At 48.8% G+C, this 19,687-nt stretch overlaps 1 long non-coding RNA gene across 2 annotated transcripts; it reads right to left on the bottom strand.

The window, feature by feature from the left end:
- Window positions 1-1,169: 1,169 nt before the first annotated feature.
- Window positions 1,170-19,459, bottom strand: LOC119957379. 2 transcript variants are annotated; one of them, XR_005458791.1, is made up of 4 exons: window positions 19,302-19,459; window positions 2,607-2,689; window positions 1,276-1,346; window positions 1,199-1,244 (listed from the first exon to the last, which is right to left on the bottom strand). It is a non-coding gene; the product is annotated as an uncharacterized LOC119957379 (long non-coding RNA). The 2 variants fall into 2 exon arrangements; XR_005458790.1 differs by having other exon boundaries at window positions 1,170-1,346.
- Between the last annotated feature and the right edge of the window lie 228 nt (window positions 19,460-19,687).

The following is a 19,687-nucleotide window of genomic DNA, read 5'->3' as shown; positions in this document are numbered from 1 at the left end:
CCTTCTTCCTTGCTATTTTCTCTGAATGGGATTATGTCGCATTCACGGCTTTGTTATAATAATCTTAATTATTGTCAGAAGTAGGCTTATATTAACAGTGCAATGAAGTTATTGTGAAAATCCCCTAGTCGCCACACTCCGGCGCCTGTTCAGGTCCACTGAGGGTTAATTCAGAATGTCCAATTCACCTAACAAGCACGTCTTTCGGGACTTGGGAGAGGAAACTGGAACACCCGAAGGAAACCCACGCAGACACGGGACAAATGTGCAAACTGTAGCCATCTGGGATGGCCACTTCCAGAATACAAATGGATATTTGCAAAGACTATAGGGAAACATGGACAGTGCTAAGAAAGCAGGCAGGCACAGAGTCTGGATGCGTATTGAGAGGGCAACTCTCAGACGAGACTGAAACTGTAGATCAATTAGCATATTGATGGCCCATCTCCGGGGACAAAGGAATAACATTCAAGTAACCGATACTGAGGCAGACATCCCAGCGCCAGAAAGACACAAACAAAGCAAGGCCAATGGCCACCTAAGACACGCCCAGCCATCAGGACACCCAACCCTTTATTGGTCAAGATCGATACCGATGATCATGATGCGGTCCAATTAATTGGGGCCAAGTTCAAGGCCTGCCCAAAAGTGCGCGAAGCCCCCTGTGGGTATAAGAAGAAGCCTCCGAGAGAGAATCGCTCTCTTGGGCTCGGCTCTCGAAGCGGAGAGACCCGTCCACCAGCTGCACCGGAAGCAGTAAGTCCAAGGTCAACGCTCACCATCAGACGGACGACCTTAGCTGTTCTCCTGTTTCACCTTTGCACCCAATAGCCTCAGATCCAAACAACGGCCATTGTTCCTCTGACTGAGTGGGCACCCGAAGTTAAGTATCGGCGTTAGTGTTAGAGATAGTTTAGTTTATGGTATTTGTGCATGAGAGTAGATATTACTGTGTGTGTAAATAAATAGTATTGACTTTGAACTAACTAACTGGTGCATTGGTTCTTTGATCCGTATTTGGGTTTGAACCATGTGGCGGTATTGAAAGATACCTGGCGACTCTAGAGCAAACATAATCAGGATTAAGGAAGGCGACCATATTGACCGCAATATTTAGAACCAGATAAACAGAGCAACAAAACTCCACTTTGTTATTTAATGTTACATTTCTTTTAATGACTTCAGCTGATGAATTAAGATCACACTGCATCCGTTGAAAAAAAATCAAGACCTTTGTCCTCAACCTCAATATGGTCGCCTTCCTTAATCCTCAACCTCGCCAATGTTTAGCCTTCAAATATCTTCAAAGTTTTGAGGGTTTTAAACTTTCAATTGCCAGTGCTTCCCTGCATATAACACACATGAATGGCAAATTCTTATTTGCAGTGGCACAATGATTAAACTCACACCTCAAGTAATCATCTTTATGCTGCTTTTGTTCCTGTTTTCAGCTTCTTCATCGGTTGGTCACCAGCACTGCTGGCAGCTGCAAAATGGAGGAATCTCTCGCACCCAGAACAGGTCACATCAGCATACGTTTTTTCTTCTTCTTTTTGTTATAAATTTAGAGTACCCAATTTTTTTTTTCCAATTAAGGGGCAACTTAGCGTGGCCAATCCACCTACCCTGCATATTTTTGGGTTGTGGGGGTGAAACGCACGCAGACACGGGGAGAATGTGCAAACTCCACACGGACAGTGACGCAGGGCCGGGTCCTCAGCGCTGTAGTTCCAGTACTAACCACTGTGCCACGTGCCACCTGACGTCAGCATACGTGACCTGCCACTGCTCCAGGCAGGAAGACTCCGGCTATTTAAAAAAAATCATCTGCTAATGGGTCAGCTTGCTCATCTCAGAAGGAGGTGTTCTGCCTCGCTTGGCTCTGGGCCTGCGCCTGCTGAGGGGTCATGTATGCGCGAAAGGGCCGGCATTTATAAAAGCCAGTCATGCTTTTGGGCACTGCTTTCCGTAATCTGGAATGCCGCAGCGCATGGTCCCGCAATCGGGAACTCTGACGCATGGCCCTGCGGCCCTCCCGCCACCCACCTGCGACCTACCCATGGGTCGCAACCTGGGGTTGAAAATGACTGCTGTAGGCTAAGGTACCAGAGGAGCATTGTTCCTGCATCATAGATGCCTTTTCACAAGTCACCAGCAGAGAATGCGAATGTAGTTTTAAAAACTGCAGTGTGTTAACTGTATGCCCATCATCAGTGGATGGTTACCAAATTGAACCCAACACCTCTCGATGATGGTTGTACTGGCATTTTCCGCACTGCTGCACTTGCCACACCTCAGAAACAGTGGCACAATGACAACTTATTGCTACCTGCATTTATTTTACAGAGGCAGATGAGATTCCAAGTGTGTGAAATCTGCATAGAATTTTATGTCGCAATTCATCTCATCTTTCGAATGAATCAAAATAAGCTGAGCATGTTTGATGGTTCAGTCGTTTAGCACCCTGCCCTTTGAACTGAAACTGATGGAGGAAAATCTCTACAGTTCGCAGGACTATAGTAGCTCTCGAGCATTATACAATCCATATGCAACACAGAATCTGACAATCTCACTCAGGTGGGCTGGTAAGAAATGGTCAAACTTACATTACTGCTGCAGTGGTGCTTCTCTTGAGTTTGGGTGTAGCTGAAGCTTCATTTTCCATCCAACCTGTGCTGTACCTAAGCACCTACGGTTAGATGAAGAAAGAAGAAACTGATTAACATCCAATCCTCGGTACTAACTACATAAAATCACTAAATGGAAAAAGTAATGAGAATCTGTCGAGAAGTTACAAATAATTCAATTTCTACTTTTTGGTTCACTCCACTCCGAATAGCCACAATTCAGACAATATCAAATCAAATTTACTGCACAAGAAAGATAAAAGATTTGCAAGAATGCTTGTAGAAATTTCAATGTGGCACTAATGGAATGCCCAGCACATGGTGAAGAGAATGTTGTGGATGGGAAGGGATTGAGACTGACTTTCCACTTTTGTAGTGAAGCACCATTTGAATGTGGTGTGAACTAAGTTGCCTGCTCTGGTCATTCAGATGGACATTTAAGTTGCCATGTGGTTACTTGAAAGAGAGCAAGAACTTCCTCCTCCCGGAAAAGTCATGAAAAAAAGCATAGATTTACTGATGGGACATTATGAATGCAGAATAGTTGATATAAAACAGCAGGCACTGGACACTAAAAATAGTTATTTCAGCATGTAAAGCACTTGTGGGTGCAAAGATCATTCCACAATGAGGACATTTAAAAATTGCTTTTTAATAAAATCCTTGCTTGAATCTGAGAAGTGCTTTGAACACAGGATTATTATGGTGCAGGAGGCCATTTAGCCCATCGTGTCTGTACCAACTCCAAATGAGCATCATGACGAAGTGTCATTCCACTACCGTTTCCCCATACACATTGCTTCTATTCAAGGTGGCATGGTAGCACTGTGGTTAGCACTATTGCTTCACAGTGCTAGGTCACAGGTTCAATCCCCGCCTTGGGTCACTGTCTGTACGGAGTCTGCACGTTCTTCCCTGTGCACACGTGGGTTTCCTCCGGGCGCTCCAGTTTCCTCCCACATGTTCTGAAAGACATGCTTGTTCGATGAATTGGAATTCAGAATTCTCCCTCGGTGTACCCGAACAGGCGCTGGAATGTGGCGACGAGGGGGTTTCAGCGTAACTTCATTGCAGTGTTAAGGGGCTGGTTTAGCTCACTGAGCTAAATCGCTGGCTTTTAAAGCAGACCAAGCAGGTCAGCAGCACTGTTTGATTCCCGTACCAGCCTCCCCGGACAGGCGCCGGAATGTGGCGACTAGAGGCTTTTCACAGTAACTTCATTGAAGCCTACTCGTGACAATAAGCGATTTTCATATGGCTTGGGTCACTGTCGTGCGGAGTCTGCACGTCTCCCCGTGTCTGCATGGGTTTCCTCCGGTGGCTCTCATTTTTGATCTGTTTTACAAGTGGGAACTCTTTCTCCCTATCTACTCTGTCCAGTCCCTCATGATTCTAAACATCTCTATCAAATCTTTTAATCTTCTCTGCGTGAAGGAGAACTGTCCCAACCTCTCCAGTCTATCCTCATAACTGAAGTTTCTCATCCCTGGAACTATCCTTGTAAACCATCTTCTGAACTTCAATGCATTCACAACCTTTCTATAAGCCCCCAGCACAGTACACAATATTCCAGCCTCTCCTGATGTCAATATCAAACTGTTCATAAGAAGGTGGGCCAGTATCCTGTGGGAATGTGCTTCCTTTCTCTTCCGTATCTCCTGACCAAATTGAGTACAGGACCCAATTAAATGCAGATTTGCTTCTAAAAAAAACATTTCAAATTTACAGCTCTCCTTTGAGCTGTGTGGTGACTTCATGCATATCTAACTTCTGCACTTGGTGGATTTTTGGAAAGGGGTGATTAAAAAATTTTTTTTTAAGAGTACCCAATTAATTTTTTCCAATTAAGGTGCAATTTAGCATGGCCAATCCACCTAGCGTGCACATCTTTGGATTGTGGGTGCGAAACCCACGCAAACACGGGGAGAATGTGCAAACTCCACATGGACAGTGACCCAGAGCCGGGATCGAACCTGGGACCTTGGCGCCGTGAGGCAGCAGGGCTAACCCACTTTACCACCGTGCTGCCCTGGAAAGGGGTGAGGATGAAGTTCCTGTCAATATCAAATGGAATTGTTTATGTTTCAATAAAACATTCTTCTGGTTAACTTCCCATTACTCCTCTTCAGAAAATGGTAACTCATACTGGGAGACAGTTCGATTAATCGTTCCTGTTCTCCATGGCAGCCTGGACAATGGCTCAGTACAGCTGCAGCACCAGATCCTCACAATGCAGGGCATTGGCAGGAGATCAGCAACAGTAACAATTGGCTGATCTTATACCCTATCTAACTTAAACAGAGGTTTGCCGTAACTCACAGTGACAGGAGAATGCAAGCCAGAACCCACCTGGTCAATTTGGCTCAGGACAATTTCCCGCTGAATCACTGAGAGATTAATTTGTGTCGTCTTTTATTTGTTTAACCATTCTGGATTGGATAATGGAGCCTCGTTGAGGTGTCAGTTTTGGACAAATGTTCTTGGTCCAAATAAAAGTCAAAGCAGACAACAAAGCCATCCAAGACAAATAGAAGATTTATGAAGCAAAGATTTATGCTAACAAACAGGCAGGTGAGAGACTGCACAAGATTTTTTACTTCCTGCTGCAGCCAGGGCACAGTTCGAGCTGCATCAGCTTCTTCTTCTTTTGTATTCTTCTGGTTCCTCTTCTGGCTTTTCTTTTATCCAAAAATATACTTCCTTCATAACATTTTCAAAAGCATTTTCCAAAACATTTCAAATTGAATATTACAAGAACTGCAAATGAATTGAATTTTTCTCCACACAGCATGTTCCAGTCTGAGGTGCCATAATACTCTTGACATTGCACTGGTAGATCAAATTCCAAAGAATGTCTTTCACTCGTCCTCCAACTGCAGTTGATGTTTTCATCCCTGGAAACAACCTAGAGTCCAGAGAACTGTATCGCCAACGCAGAGGAATCTGATCAGTAGATTACCCCACATCCTATTGGGATGAACCTCGAGAAAAAACATTTAATCTCTTCCCAGACTAAAGGCACATTCCAGAAGGAGGTGGATAATGGTTCCCTTCCCCTTCACAGCCACCACAGAAGGAATGAGATCTCATGTTTCTGCTGATGGGCTGACCTTTCTCACCACTAGCCAAGCTACAGCTGAGTGCTTATTTGAAAGTTTTGGCAAAGAGGTATTCTGCCAAATGTGTGCTCAGGTTCATTTGATCCATTCGGCAAGATCACAGCTCCCTTTCCCGCAGGGTCTCAAGGACGTTATCTGCTGACCACGGCCTGACTTGTGGTCAAAGGAGTTTCTTCGCATAAGCTTTTCCAGGTGGTACAACTGATCCAACTTTCTGGAGCATCATGTGGCAATGTTGGCAGTTCCATTCTTCGCTACACCGGGACAAGTACCTCAGCATGCGGTGACACTTGCATACCAAGGGACTGTACACAGATTGATGCAGCTAAGCACATCCTGTATCAGGATGATGTTGGTATGTCCCCCTCTCCGACTTTAGACGTGTTGCTGCAGACACAGTCCATTTGCTACCTCCATAAATGACCACCATCGTACCTGAGTGGAAATGAGCCAGACCTGTACCACATACAGCTTTACTGAGAGCACCTTGAACCTTATAATCAGGTTCTTACCTGCAATTAAGAGGGAGTGTTGTTCAAGTTTATGTTTCACCACAGCTGCAATCTTCTTGCAGTTTATAACACATGCCCCACACCCCTCTGAACCATATCCCAGCGCATTCAGATAGTCTGACCTGACGGTGAAAGGGGAAGTTATCGGCGAGCCCAGTTCCAAAAGAACATAACCTCACTCTTGTCACGGATCAGTTTTGCTCCTAAGGCCTGATGCACATCTGGTTGTGTTGAGCAGTCGTATCCAATTGTGGATTCCCTTTCCAAACTACATCGTATAGGTGTTTAACATGCTGTCAAAGGCCCTCTCCTGGTCCAACCTCATGAGTCACCTTCCAGTCCACCAGACAGGCAATCATATCCTTGCGTAAAGTGAGGCACTCAGAGATCCTGCTGCTGGATATAGCACAGGTCTGGTCAGGATGGATCGACAACTCCAGACTTGACCTGATTGGCAATGACTGTGGTCAGAATTTTGTTGTCCACATTCAGCAGTGAAATGACTCGGCAACTTCTCATTTCTTCCATCTCTCCCTTCTGCTCATAGATGAGGGTGTTGATGCCTTTCTTTCTGCATTCCTTTTTAAAAAATCTTTTTATCGGCATTTCTTTCTGCATTTTGACAGGCTGCTGGCCAGAAGCATACTCCTACCTGTCCTTTGGGAATACAAAGATGAGTTTGATTGTTCTCCAACCTTTGTAATGCACTTTGAGTTCCTCAAGATTTCCTGGGTCAATTAACTCACACTCAGCTTCTTTGTCCCTCTGCCAACTACCTGGTTCTCCTGTAGGTGACAGATGGCCTGCAGGAGGCAGTGATCAGAAGAACACCGGCTTGATGTTGGCGGAGCTGACCGTGAAAGTTCGGACCCCCAACCGGAACAGACTGACCCATCTGGCCTGAATCAGATGTATTTGTGCCATCTGCAGGTTGTTGGTGGTACCGTGCAGCAGGAGCCTGGACAAGGTATACAGTTTTCTGATGGCTCTGCCAGATTATCCAGCCACATCCATGAAGTTATTGGCTGGAATGACCAGCCAGGATGGTGCTAGCAGCAATGGGAGCTGTGTAAGGATGGGCAGCTGCTGCTTTGAGTACATGCTCATGAACTGAACTGGAACGTCTTCCACAAGGTGGCACCTGGCAACACCTCCATTGCTTTGGAGTTGGTCCCCACGCAGAATTCCCAAATGATTCCTCTTGACCAGATCAATGTCCCATGGTACAACCATCACCACCACTGCCTGCAGGAGCTGAGGTGCCGTTTTCTGCACTTTTGCAGAAGCAAGTCAACTTTGACCTCGGCAAGGTAACACAAGATTGAAACACATTGCGCAGTAGATTTAAGGCTATGCTTGTTAATGGAGACAATGTTTTCACCCATTTCACTCATAGTGTTCACAGATTGGCTTGCTGGTCTTGGGGTGAGAAAACCACCTTGGTCCACCCCTGCTAGAATGTTCCGCCTGGGTTCTGTCGGGAGGGATTCATGCAAGGAACAAGGTTCGGGATATCCTCCGTTGGATAAGTCTTTCCAATCCATTCCCCTTTGAAGTGTTGCTGCTCCTGGCTTCCTGAGGCTTGGAGCTTGGGCCTTTACACTGTTACAAATATTTTGGAGCATGGTTTCTTCTTCTTCTCCAGCTCCTTAGTGCTTTACTGCTTCTTGTGTCGGTGACGTCCTTGTTCTTCCGAACTGAATAGCACTCCCTGTCGGTGAATGTCATGTCTTGCAAGTGCCTTGGTCCCTTCTTGGCACCTTCTTGTTTTTGGTCTTCTTCAACAGTTGCTACTTCCCCAGTTGTGCCTCTGCTGGTTCCTCCTCCATTGATTCAAAATGCTGAGTTGAGACTGGGAGAACAGTGCTGCTGACTCAACCTTTTTCTTCCTCCCTCTGTCCATCTTTGCTCACCCGAGGGCTTGGTTGGTAATGGGTTGCAGGTCTTCTTTATGGTAGACATGATTACCATTTTGTCTGCCCGCTCCTCCTTGGCTCTCGCCGTCTGGGCTTAAATGAGGCAGCATTTTGGCATGCCTTTGAGGTGGCCTGCCCACCAGACGGTGTCAGCATTTAGTATGCTTGCAACCCTTTCTCAGATGACCTTCCTGATTGCAGTTTTTGCACATCATAGTGCTGCAGTTGACTAACAGAGCTGAACTCATGAGGTGAGGTGTGCCCTTTAACGGCATTTAACGACATTTAACGGCATTACCATCACTGGAACTCCCACTAACCTGGGGTTTACCATTGACCAGAAACTTAACTAGGCCAACTATAAATACTGTCGCTACAAGAGCAGGTCAGAGGCTAGGAATCCTGCAATGAGTAACTCACCACCTGACTACCCAAAGCCTGACCACGAGGCACAAGTCAAAAGTGTGGTGGTATACTCTCCATTTGTCTGGATTAGTGCAGCTCCAACAACACTCAGGAAGCTCAATACCATCCAGGACAAAGCAGCCCATTTGAATGGAACTTTAAATACTAATTTCCTTCACCAGCGATGTGCAATGCCAGCAGTCAGTGTACCAGCTACAGGGTACCCTACAGCAACTCAGAAAGGCTCCTTTGACAGCACCTTCCAAACCCGCGACCTCCACTACCCTGATTATTGTGTTGGTGGGTTGGAGGAGTTTCAGTAATTGCCAAAGACTGCCAGCTGCAATCGCTTTAACTTCATTGTAACATATTTACAGTTCTGAGAACATTGTCTTCTACTTGCTCTTTCCAGACTGCCTTCTCCTAGAATCTCAGATCACCTGATGATATGTTAGTTCATTCAGACAGTTACAAAGAACCCTTTGTGAGACTTTGTGTCAACTTTTGTTCAAGTTTCAGCGTTTTTTGATGTTCATGGAAACAGTCTCCTCATTATTTTGAAGATTTCAATGTTTTGAAGTTTCATAGGAAATATTCAGCGCTGGATCAATTGCGAGTTACCTGACACACTCCGCCCAGTGATAACTGCATAGATCTCACCGGGCTGGGAGAGGACCAGATCCGCATCTTTAAACGAGCCTAATGGTTCATTTAAATATCCAGACGCCGGATTCACCCGATGCCCAGGACTCAATGGCTGTGCCTGCGAGACCTTGCCAGGCGCCATTTAGTACTGACCCACACAAATGTGGACCAGGTCTAACAGCACTTCAGGGGGTCTTGCATGCCTTTGGCGACTCCGGGTGGTCTTGCAGGCCATTGCAGGCTGCCCCGGGTGGTGGTACCCTGGCACTGCCAGCCTGGCACCAAGGTGCCACTGCCAGGACTCGGGGTGGGGAGCTTGCCAATTGGAAGGGGGGGGGGGGTGTCTTCCCAGGGGTCTTGACAAGGTTGGGGGAGTGTGGGGGGGGGGGGGGGGGGAGAAAATTGGAGGGGCTGTGGGGAAAAGATAGGGCCTGCCAATCAATACGGCGCCCCGATTTACGAGCAGCCGTTCCGCTGGCGGGACCAGCTCGCCAGTAGGAAACCTCTCTCAGTGCAGCCTCTTGTACTTTGTCTGTATCTTTGACCGACGGAGTTAATATACTTGGAAAGGTAGGAGTATCTGCGACCGTCTTTCCCAAGAGTAACTTTCCCAAGAGCAAAGAGCCAATCCATTTTGCAAGAGTGAGGATCTACAAACTCAAGCGAGCTAGTTGAAAATCCTCATATTGTCAAAGTAATGCCTTTGCAGTTCTGACACATCCCTCAGCTTCTCCATCAAACGTTTCCTTAGCCAACAATTAGGTTTCCTGGTCACATTGAGAGTACATTAGGAATAAAGGTTGAGCTTGTTGAAACCTCAATGAACTTGTGTGACTGAATCCAAAACATTCTGGAAACTCTTGAAACCTGATTTCGTAGGGGCGGCACGGTGGCACAGTGGTTAACACTGCTGCCTCACAGTGCTGAGGACCCGGGTTCGATCCCGGCCCCGGGTCACTTTCCGTGTGGAGTTTGCACCTTCTCGCTGTGTTTTCCCCCACAACCCAAAGATGTGCAAGGTAGGTGGATTGGCAACAGGGCCGGGATTAAACGCCGGTCCTCGGTGCCGTGAGGCAGCAGTGCTAACCACTATGCCACCGCGCTACCATGATCTGTTTACATTCCTCATTGGATTTTTGAGTCTCTATAATTTCACTTGATCTTTGCGTGGTTGCTGATAATGTAGGGATTGTCATGAAATAAAATTCCTCCATCCACACATTTGATATTGCATTTTTCTGAATTCTCTTTCAATGCACAATAAAGCCTCATGTTGCGCTCTATTAAGGCAGCAGGGTGGTGCAGTGGCTAGTACTGCTGCCTCACAGCACCGAGGGCCCAGGTTTGATCCTGGTTCTGGGTCACTGTCTATGTGGAGTTTGCACATTCTCCCGTGTTTGCATGGGTTTCGCCCCCACAACCCAAAGATGTGCCGGGTAGGTGGATTGGCCACGCTAAATTACCTGTTAACTGGAAAAATGAATTAGGTACTCAAAATTTAAAAAAAAAATTTGTGCTCTCATGTTGCGCACGAGTATCAGACCTCATTCGTCATAATTTATCTCTTTGAACTCTTGATGACATTGCCACAAGCTCGTTCAATCGTGTGACTAAAGGTTTATGGTCCATTTCCATCGTAATATAAAGTCATAGACAACAAATAGATGTCAATGTGGCTACCAATATTTCCTTCATAATTACATTTCTCTTCGCTGTATCTGTTACTGAATGTGTTGTGCAGTAAAATGATCTGTGTTTTCTATCTTTTTGAAAAAGTGCTGCCCCTATCCTGTACGAGATTGGTCTGCTCCTCTCATTGCAGGTGATTCCAGATTTTAATGTGCTAATACATCTGATGGCATCAGTATCTGATTTATAAGAAAAGACAAAAAGAACTGAAGAGTATTTCATGTCAGAGGTAGGTTCGTTACTCAGAGAGCAATAATTAGAATTAGAATTAGATTTTTTTTTAGAATTAGAATAGTACAGCACAGAACAGGCCCTTTGGCCCTCAATGTTGTGCCGAGCAATGATCACCCTACTCAAGCCCACGTATCCACCCTATACCAGTAACCCAAAAACCCCCATTAACATTATTTTTTAGGACACTAAGGGCAATTTAGCCTGGCCAATCCACCTAACCCGCACATCTTTGGACTGTGGGAGGAAACCGGAGCACCCGGAGGAAACCCACGCACACACGGGGAGGACGTGCAGACTCCGCACAGACAGTGACCCAGCCGGGAACTGAACCTGGGACCCTGGAGCTGTGAAGCATTTATGCTAACCACCATGCTACCGTGCTGCCCAATAAGGGCGTGGAATTCCCTGCCTGCAACAGTAGTGGACTTGCCAACATTAAGGGCATTTAAATGGTCATTGGATAAACATATGGATGATAATGGAATAGTGTAGATGGGTTTACACTGGTTTCACAGGTCGGTGCAACATCAAGGGCCATGTTCTATGAATAGGTCATTCAGACTGCTACACCATTTAATTAGATCTTGGCTGACCTGTATGTCAACACACTTTCCTCCCTTTGTTTCATATCCCTTGAGACCATTGTGTAAAAATTTCTGTAAATCTTGAAAGCTCCAATTTTTCGAGAATTTACAGAATTTTGAAACAGAGAATTCCAAATTTCTTGTACCTTTTGTATGAGAAAATCCTTCCTGATTTCGCACCTCAATTACCTGGCTCTAATTTTAAGATCATGTCTCTCTGTTCTTGCTGGCTCAGTCAGAGGGAATAACTTCTCTATCTGACCAAATCCTATTAAATTTTTAAACACCCTAACAGAATCTAGTCTCTCATTATATAGAAAATGTCTTAATTTCTCTTCCTTGTCGAAAGTGGAGGCGTGACAACCGCCACCCGTTGAACTACATCCATATTCTGTCTCTTGCTTTGCAATTTTGTACCGCATTCTTTTGGCATTGTGAAATGCCACCTGCAAATTTTCAACTCTTCACCCAGGTCGTGAATAAATATGCTGAAAAGTTGAGGCTCCTGAACAGATTTCTGGGAAACACCACTTGTCAAATCCCACCAGTCTCATCTTTTACCTCTGATGTCTCCGACCTCCCAATCATTTTCCAAGCAGTTAAAAGACTACCCCGATTCCACACACTCCCAGGCCTGGCTCATGATCTGTTGTGTGGTACAGACTGTCATAATATCCACTCATGGATACAATGAGATGCAGACAGGCAGTGATTGACACACAGGATAACCAATGAACACACATGACACAGAACAACCAATCACCAGACAGGACACTACCATGATAAAACACACGAGGCATGGACTTCCGATGGCGTGGGTGTGCAGGGCGGCCGCAGCGCGAAGTGCTCCCGCTGGTGGCCGTGAGTCGCGGCGATTTCGAGGAAATCCCCGAGTTTCGACGCACCCACCAACTACCGTCGGCCTTTGGGGCCGTCGCGAGCAGCCAGCGGGGCCAGTTTAATAACCGGTGAAGAACCCCGCGCGGGTGTTGGGGCGGTGGAGGCTGAGGTCCTGGGCCCAGCGCGGCGTCGGGGGCGGAGCTACAAGGAGGCAGAGGACGCAGGCCCGAGTCCAGGGCACCATGTGAGAGCGGTGTCCCACAACGGATGGCTCCCACCTAGGAGGAAGAAAGAAGGTTGGAACCTGGTCCCAGGGGAGTTCTGGATGAGTACAGAGGGGAAAGGAAGAGAGCTGGAAGATTTAAAGAAATTTAAAGAAGTTTGGTGAAGTTTTTTTCCCTCCCCTTTGTCTTTAAAAAAAAGAATAATTCCGATTGATGAAGGACAGAAGGGTGGAGGGAGAGAGAGGAGAAGAGAAAGAAAGTTAAAAACAATAAGCTGCTAAAGGATGCGAAAAGCAGCGTCGAAGGAGGAAACGCAGGGTCGCTGCTGAAGGAGAAGACGAATAAAAGTGGTGATAGGATGGCGGAAGCTGAATTGCAAAGTGGGGCCGCACTATTTACGGTGGAGAAGATGACCGAGATGATTTCGGGGGAGCTGGTAAAACAGTTTGCGAGGCACATGGAGGCCTGGAAAAAGAAGACAGCGGCCGCATTTAAGTTACTGGTGGAGGAGGCAATCGCCCCGCTAGTTGCCCCATTGAAGGTGGCAGTGGCAAAGGCATTGCCCGAGGTGAGAGAGCAGGGCGAGAAGATGAAAGAAGTGGAGGAAGCCATGTCACGACACAGCGACCAGGTCACCTCGATGGACGATGAGTTGCGGAGGGCTGTGGAGATTAATAGAGGTCTCCAAGCAAAGCTGGAACACTTGGAAAACTGCTCAAGGCGGCATAATTTGAGAATTGTGGGCTTGCCAGAAGGGACACAATACTTCGCTAAGAAGTTGGCGGAGCTGATGGGGGAGGGTGAGAGCCCCTCCCAGTACGAGCTAGACCGAGCCCATCGGTCATTAAGGCCGATGCCCAAAGTGAACGAGCCGCCAAGTGCAGTATGTGGTGAATGTGATTCACACTATATATAGTTGCCAATATCACTGCATGTATATATGTTCGTTATCTACCCATTGTAAGTGCAGTTGCACTATCTGACCACCAGGGGGAGTCACTCTGGGTGTATGCGAGAGTTGTACTGGGCTCCTCCCTTGGCTCCGCCCAGGACTCCTCCCCCTGGGACCCATGTATAAAGGTCAGTGCCTTAGAGCCAGTCTGCCATTTCACCTAAAGTTCAACGACGAATAGGCTGGCTCTGTTGTAAGTGTATTAAAGCCTCTGTTCAAATCCAACTACACGTGTTCGCTGAATTGATGGTTCCATCAATTTATTACACTTAAGAAGCTGCCGAAGTAAAGCATGGAATCCGCTCTAAAACCAGGACGTCCAGAACGCGATCCGCAGGATGCAGAGGCGAAAGAAACCTTCTGCCACTGGCTGAAATGTTTTAAGGCCTACCTGGCCGAAATCAGCACCGCTGAAACTACGGAGGAACAAAAGCTCAACCTAGCGAGGGTAAGCCACAGAATTTCTACACAACTAAATCCAGCCGGTTCCTACACCGCTGTGCTGGCGATTTTGGACAAAATGTATATTAGGCCCATGAACGAGGTCTTTGCCCACCATGTGTTCACAACTCGCCGACAACGGCCTACTGAAACTTTAGCTGAATTTGCACGCGAGTTGAACAATCTCTCAAATGACTGCAATTACCAGGCTGTAACCGCAGCCGAACATAGGGAGCTTGCTGTGCGGGATGTCTTTGTAGCGGGCCTTCGATCTAGCTATGTACGCCAGAGACTATTAGAAAATGGGGCCCAGGGCTTAGAGACTACCGTAGAGGCTGCTATCACGATGGAAGTTTCCTTCTGCAGCCTCAACTCATTTTTCGCGGACCCCGCATGGGCCCCCAACCTGAGGACCCCCCCAAGCCTGGCAAACCTCCACCATGCGGCCGGCCACGTGCGATTCATGGGGGCCCCCAGTCAAATACTCAAGCTATTCAGCTGCTCCAGCTAATTACTCAGCTTCCCCAGCCAGCTACTCAGCTCGCCAAACCAGTTATTCAACTGCTCCAGCCTGCCACTATTCAGCTCCCCAAACCAGCTGTTCAACTGCTCCAGCCTGCCACTATTCAGCTCCCCAAACCAGCTGTTCAACTGCTCCAGCCTGCCACTATTCAGCTCCCCAAACCAGCTATTCAACTGCTCCAGCCTGCCACTATTCAGCTCCCCAAACCAGTTCTTCAACTGCTCCAGCCTGCCACTATTCAGCTCCCCAAACCAGCTGTTCAACTGCTCCAGCCTGCCACTATTCATCTCCCCAAACCAGTTATTCAACTGCTCCAGCCTGCCACTATTCAGCTCCCCAAACCAGTTATTCAACTGCTCCAGCCTGTCACTATTCAGCTCCCCAAACCAGCTATTCAAGTGCTCCAGCCTGCCACTATTCAGCTCCCTAAACCAGTTATTCAACTGCTCCAGCCTGCCACTATTCAGCTCGCCAAACCAGTTATTCAACTGCTCCAGCCTGCCACTATTCAGCTCCCCAAACCAGCTATTCAACTGCTTCAGCCTGCCACTATTCAGCTCCCCAAACCAGCTGTTCAACTGCTCCAGCCTGCCACTATTCAGCTCCCCAAACCAGCTATTCAACTGCTCCAGCCTGCCACTATTCAGCTCCCCAAACCAGCTGTTCAACTGCTCCAGCCTGCCACTATTCAGCTCGCCAAACCAGTTATTCAACTGCTCCAGCCTGCCACTATTCAGCTCCCCAAACCAGTTCTTCAACTGCTCCAGCCTGCCACTATTCAGCTCGCCAAACCAGTTATTCAACTGCTCCAGCCTGCCACTATTCAGCTCGCCAAACCAGCTATTCAACTGCTCCAGCCTGCCACTATTCAGCTCCCCAAACCAGCTATTCAACTGCTTCAGCCTGCCACTATTCAGCTCGCCAAACCAGTTATTCAGCAGCCCCAGCCTGGCACTATTCAGCTCCCCAAACCAGCTATTCAACTGCTCCAGCCTCAGCTCGCCAAACCAGCTATTCAACTGCTCCAGCCTGTCACTATTCAGCTCCCCAAACCAGCTATTCAACTGCTCCAGCCTGCCACTATTCAGCTCCCCAAACCAGCTATTCAACTGCTCCAGCCTGTCACTATTCAGCTCCCCAAACCAGCTATTCAACTGCTCCAGCCTGCCACTTCTGTGGACAAAGCCAGCACCCGCGGCAGCACTGCTCAGCCCGATCCGCGACCTGCAGCAGCTGCGGGAAGAAAGGCCACTATGCTAGAGTGTGCCGTGGCAGAAGGGCCCCAGCCCTCAAAACCCCAACAGTCCAAAAACATCGCCCCCAGCACCAGCAGGCCCGCGGGGCCCGAAACGCTGCGGCCTACGCTCAGGCTCCGCCCCCTCCCGCCATGTGCGATCCATGGGGGCCGCCATCTTTGCAAACCTCCACCATGCGGCCGGCCACGTGCGATTCATGGGGGCCGCCATCTTCATCACCACCCTCCACGTGCGATCCACGGGCCCTAGCTGCATCCCCAGACTCAAACAGCTCATCGGAGGAGTACGACCTCCCGGGCAGTCACCACATGGCCCGCAACTCAGCGCAGTGTTCCTGCATCAAGCTCGCCAGAACGCAGCGGCATCTACTCGACAGGACGCCCGATCGGAAGAATTCTACTCCCCCGGGCACCCACCACGCGGCCCGCAACTCAACGCGGTCACCCTCGACCAATCTCGCCCCAAGCATCTGAGAAATTCGATGACGGTGGTCCAGATCAACGGGTACAACACGTCGTGCCTCTTCGACTCCGGGAGCACAGAGAGCTTCATACACCCAGAGCTGGTAAGACGCTGTTCCCTCCCTATTTATCCCGTCAACCAAACTATCGCCCTCGCTTTGGGCTCCCATTCCATCCAAATCCAAGGCCGCATTACAGCAACGCTAACGATTCGAGGCGCTAGCTATTCCAAATTTAAACTGTATGTCTTGCCTGACCTCTGCGCGCCACTCCTCTTAGGCTTGGATTTCCAATGTAACCTCAAGAGTCTCACCCTCAGCTTCGGCAGGCCCCTGCCCCCACTCACTATCTGCAGCCTCGCCACGCTGCGCATCGCCCCCCCTCCTCTCTTCGTCAACCTCACCCCGGATTGCAAACCGGTAGCCACCCGCAGCAGGCGGTATAGCCTGCAGGATAGGGTATTTATCAGTACAGAGGTCCGAAGGCTGCTCAGTGAGGGGATCATAGAGGCCAGTAACAGTCCCTGGAGAGCTCAGGTGGTGGTCGTCAAGACCGGGGGAAAATTCCGCATGGTCGTCGATTATAGCCAGACCATCAATCGCTTTACGCTCCTAGACGCGTATCCCCTCCCCAGAATTGCAGACATGGTAAACCAGATCGCCCAATATCAGGTATTTTCCACGGTAGATCTGAAGTCTGCATACCACCAGCTCCCAATCTGCCCGGAGGACCGCCATTACACGGCGTTCGAGGCCGATGGCCGCCTCTTCCATTTCCTCTGGGTTCCCTTCGGCGTCACTAACAGGGTTTCGGTGTTCCAACGAGCAATGGACCGAATGGTAGACCAGAACGGGCTGCGGGCCACGTTTCCGTATCTGGATAATGTTACCATCTGCGGCCATGACCAGCAGGACCACGATGCCAACCTCCACCGTTTTCTCCAGACGGCCCAAAAATTAAACCGTACAGATAACAAGGAGAAATGTGTGTTACGCACAAACAGACTAGCCATCCTCGGCTACGCCGTGGAGAACGGAGTCCTAGGCCCAGACCCGGACCGCATGCGCTCCCTAAGAGGGAGTCTTAGAACTCCCCCTGCCCCATGGCCCCAAGGCCCTCAAACGGTGCTTGGGGCTCTTTTCGTACTACGCCCAGTGGGTCCCCCAATATGTGGACAAAGCCCGCCCACTGTTCAAGGCCACACTATTTCCCCTGTCTGCTGAGGCGCGCCAGGCCTTCAGCTACATCAGGGATGACATCGCCAAAGCAGCCATGCGGGCGGTGGATGAATCCACTCCCTTTCAGGTTGAGAGGGACGCCTCAGCAGCCACTTTAAACCAAGCAGGGCGGCCCGTTGCATTTGTCTCCCGTACCCTATCCGCTTCAGAACTCTGACACTCCTCAGTCGAGAAGGAAGCGCAAGCCATCGTGGAGGCTATCCGACACTGGAGGCACTACCTCGCAGGTAGGAGGTTCACCCTCATTACCGACCAACGATCGGTCGCCTTCATGTTCGACAACTGGCAAAGGGGCAAAATTTAAAATGACAAAATTCTTCGGTGGAGGATTGAACTCTCCACCTACAATTATGATATCAAATATCGACCTGGGAAGCTCAACGAGCCCTCGGATGCCCTATCCCGCGGGACATGCGCCAGCGCGCAAATCAGTCGCCTAAAAGCCATCCACGATGACCTCTGCCACCCAGGGGTCACCCGGCTCGCCCACTACATCAGAGCCCGAAACCTGCCTTTCCCCAACGAGGAGGTAAAAGCGGTCACCAGGGACTGCCCAATCTGTGCAGAGTGCAAACCGCACTTCTATAGACTTGACCCTTGAGAAGGTTAAGTTCGAACTGAGGGGAAGCACGGAGGGGTTCTACAAGTCATGGGCACTATTTATTATGCACTTTCAAGAACTGGATAACATTAGTTGGGGGGGGGGGAAGGGTGGGTGGGGTGCGGGGGGAGAGGGGCTGTGTATGTTGAAGATGGCTATGGGTAATCCCTGATTCCTTTTTTTCTTTGTCATTTGTTTATGTTAACGTGCGGGCTGATGTCTGGGCATGGTAGGAGGATGGGATCGTTGTCACTGTTATGGGGTTTGAGATATTTGTTGTTGGTTATTGATTGTGTAAATTCGGGTGTAAATGGTGTAAATTCGGGAGAAAAATTGTGAAAGAGGAGAATAAAAATATTTTTTAAAAAAACACACCATGCATTAAGACTCTGCCTCTTCTCACTGGACACAGCTACAGAGATAGTTAGAGGGCACAAGGCCATGAGCACCTTCTCCATGAGACAGAGAGCTAGTCTGAGGTTATCAGTTTAGATTAATAGAGTGTCAACCCACAGCAGATTATATACAGCAACAAGCAAATTCAATAAAACAGTGTTGGACCATCTCCTGTGTGGGAAACCTGGACTGGAGTCTCACTGCATCCAGTTGTAGTCGATGTTAGACCAACTCAGATAACACATCACAGACTAAATGTCTTCTGGAAGTTGACATAGCCACTCTCTTCTCAATGCAACTTTGAAAGGAGGCATCCGAAGGGTGGTTCAGAAAGCGGAAGTGTCAGAAACTAAGCCTGTGATATTGCTCTGGATTAAATTGGGGGAGAACTGCGGGGAGCGCGTTAAAACTGGCGTCAGGAATTTTAGGACTGGTGGCAGGAAAATCTTTCACAGAGTGATCGACACATGGGCTGGATCACCAGGTGGGGCCAGGAGAGCAAAAATCCTGGAGTTATTTAATAAACAGCGGGATTTGTGCCAATGGGAGGAGGGGATGTGGGATCTGAGGTGGATTGATCTGGATGGGCAGAATGGCTTTCGTCATCCATCTTTAGGTAATCAGTTTCTCGTGCTCACCAGACAAACATTGTAAAAGAACGATTGGGTGCGAAGCGGCCGGGGGGGGACGGGGACGATACTCCTTCGTATTCGCACCAGTTAAACCGGATAATAAAATGGATCCACCGCCGTCCGTTCGCCCCCGCCAGTCCTCCGCGCGTGCGCAAACAGTCCCTCCAGTCCTCCGGCCAGCCGCGCGTGCGCAAACAGCCCCTCCCCTCCAGTCCTCCGGCCAGCCGCGCGTGCGCAAACAGCCCCTCCAGTCCTCCGGCCAGCCGCGCGTGCGCAAACAGCCCCTCCCCTCCAGTCCCCCGGCCAGCCGCGCGTGCGCAAACAGCCCCTCCAGTCCTCCGCGCGTGCGCAAATAGCCCCTCCAGTCCTCCGGCCAGCCGTGCGTGCGCAAA

This window comes from Scyliorhinus canicula, chromosome 26 (genome assembly GCF_902713615.1).
Source record: "Scyliorhinus canicula chromosome 26, sScyCan1.1, whole genome shotgun sequence".
Taxonomy (NCBI): Eukaryota; Metazoa; Chordata; class Chondrichthyes; order Carcharhiniformes; family Scyliorhinidae; genus Scyliorhinus; species Scyliorhinus canicula.
The sequence above is the reverse complement of the archived record's forward strand: the minus strand, read 5'-3'. Positions and strand labels throughout refer to the sequence as shown.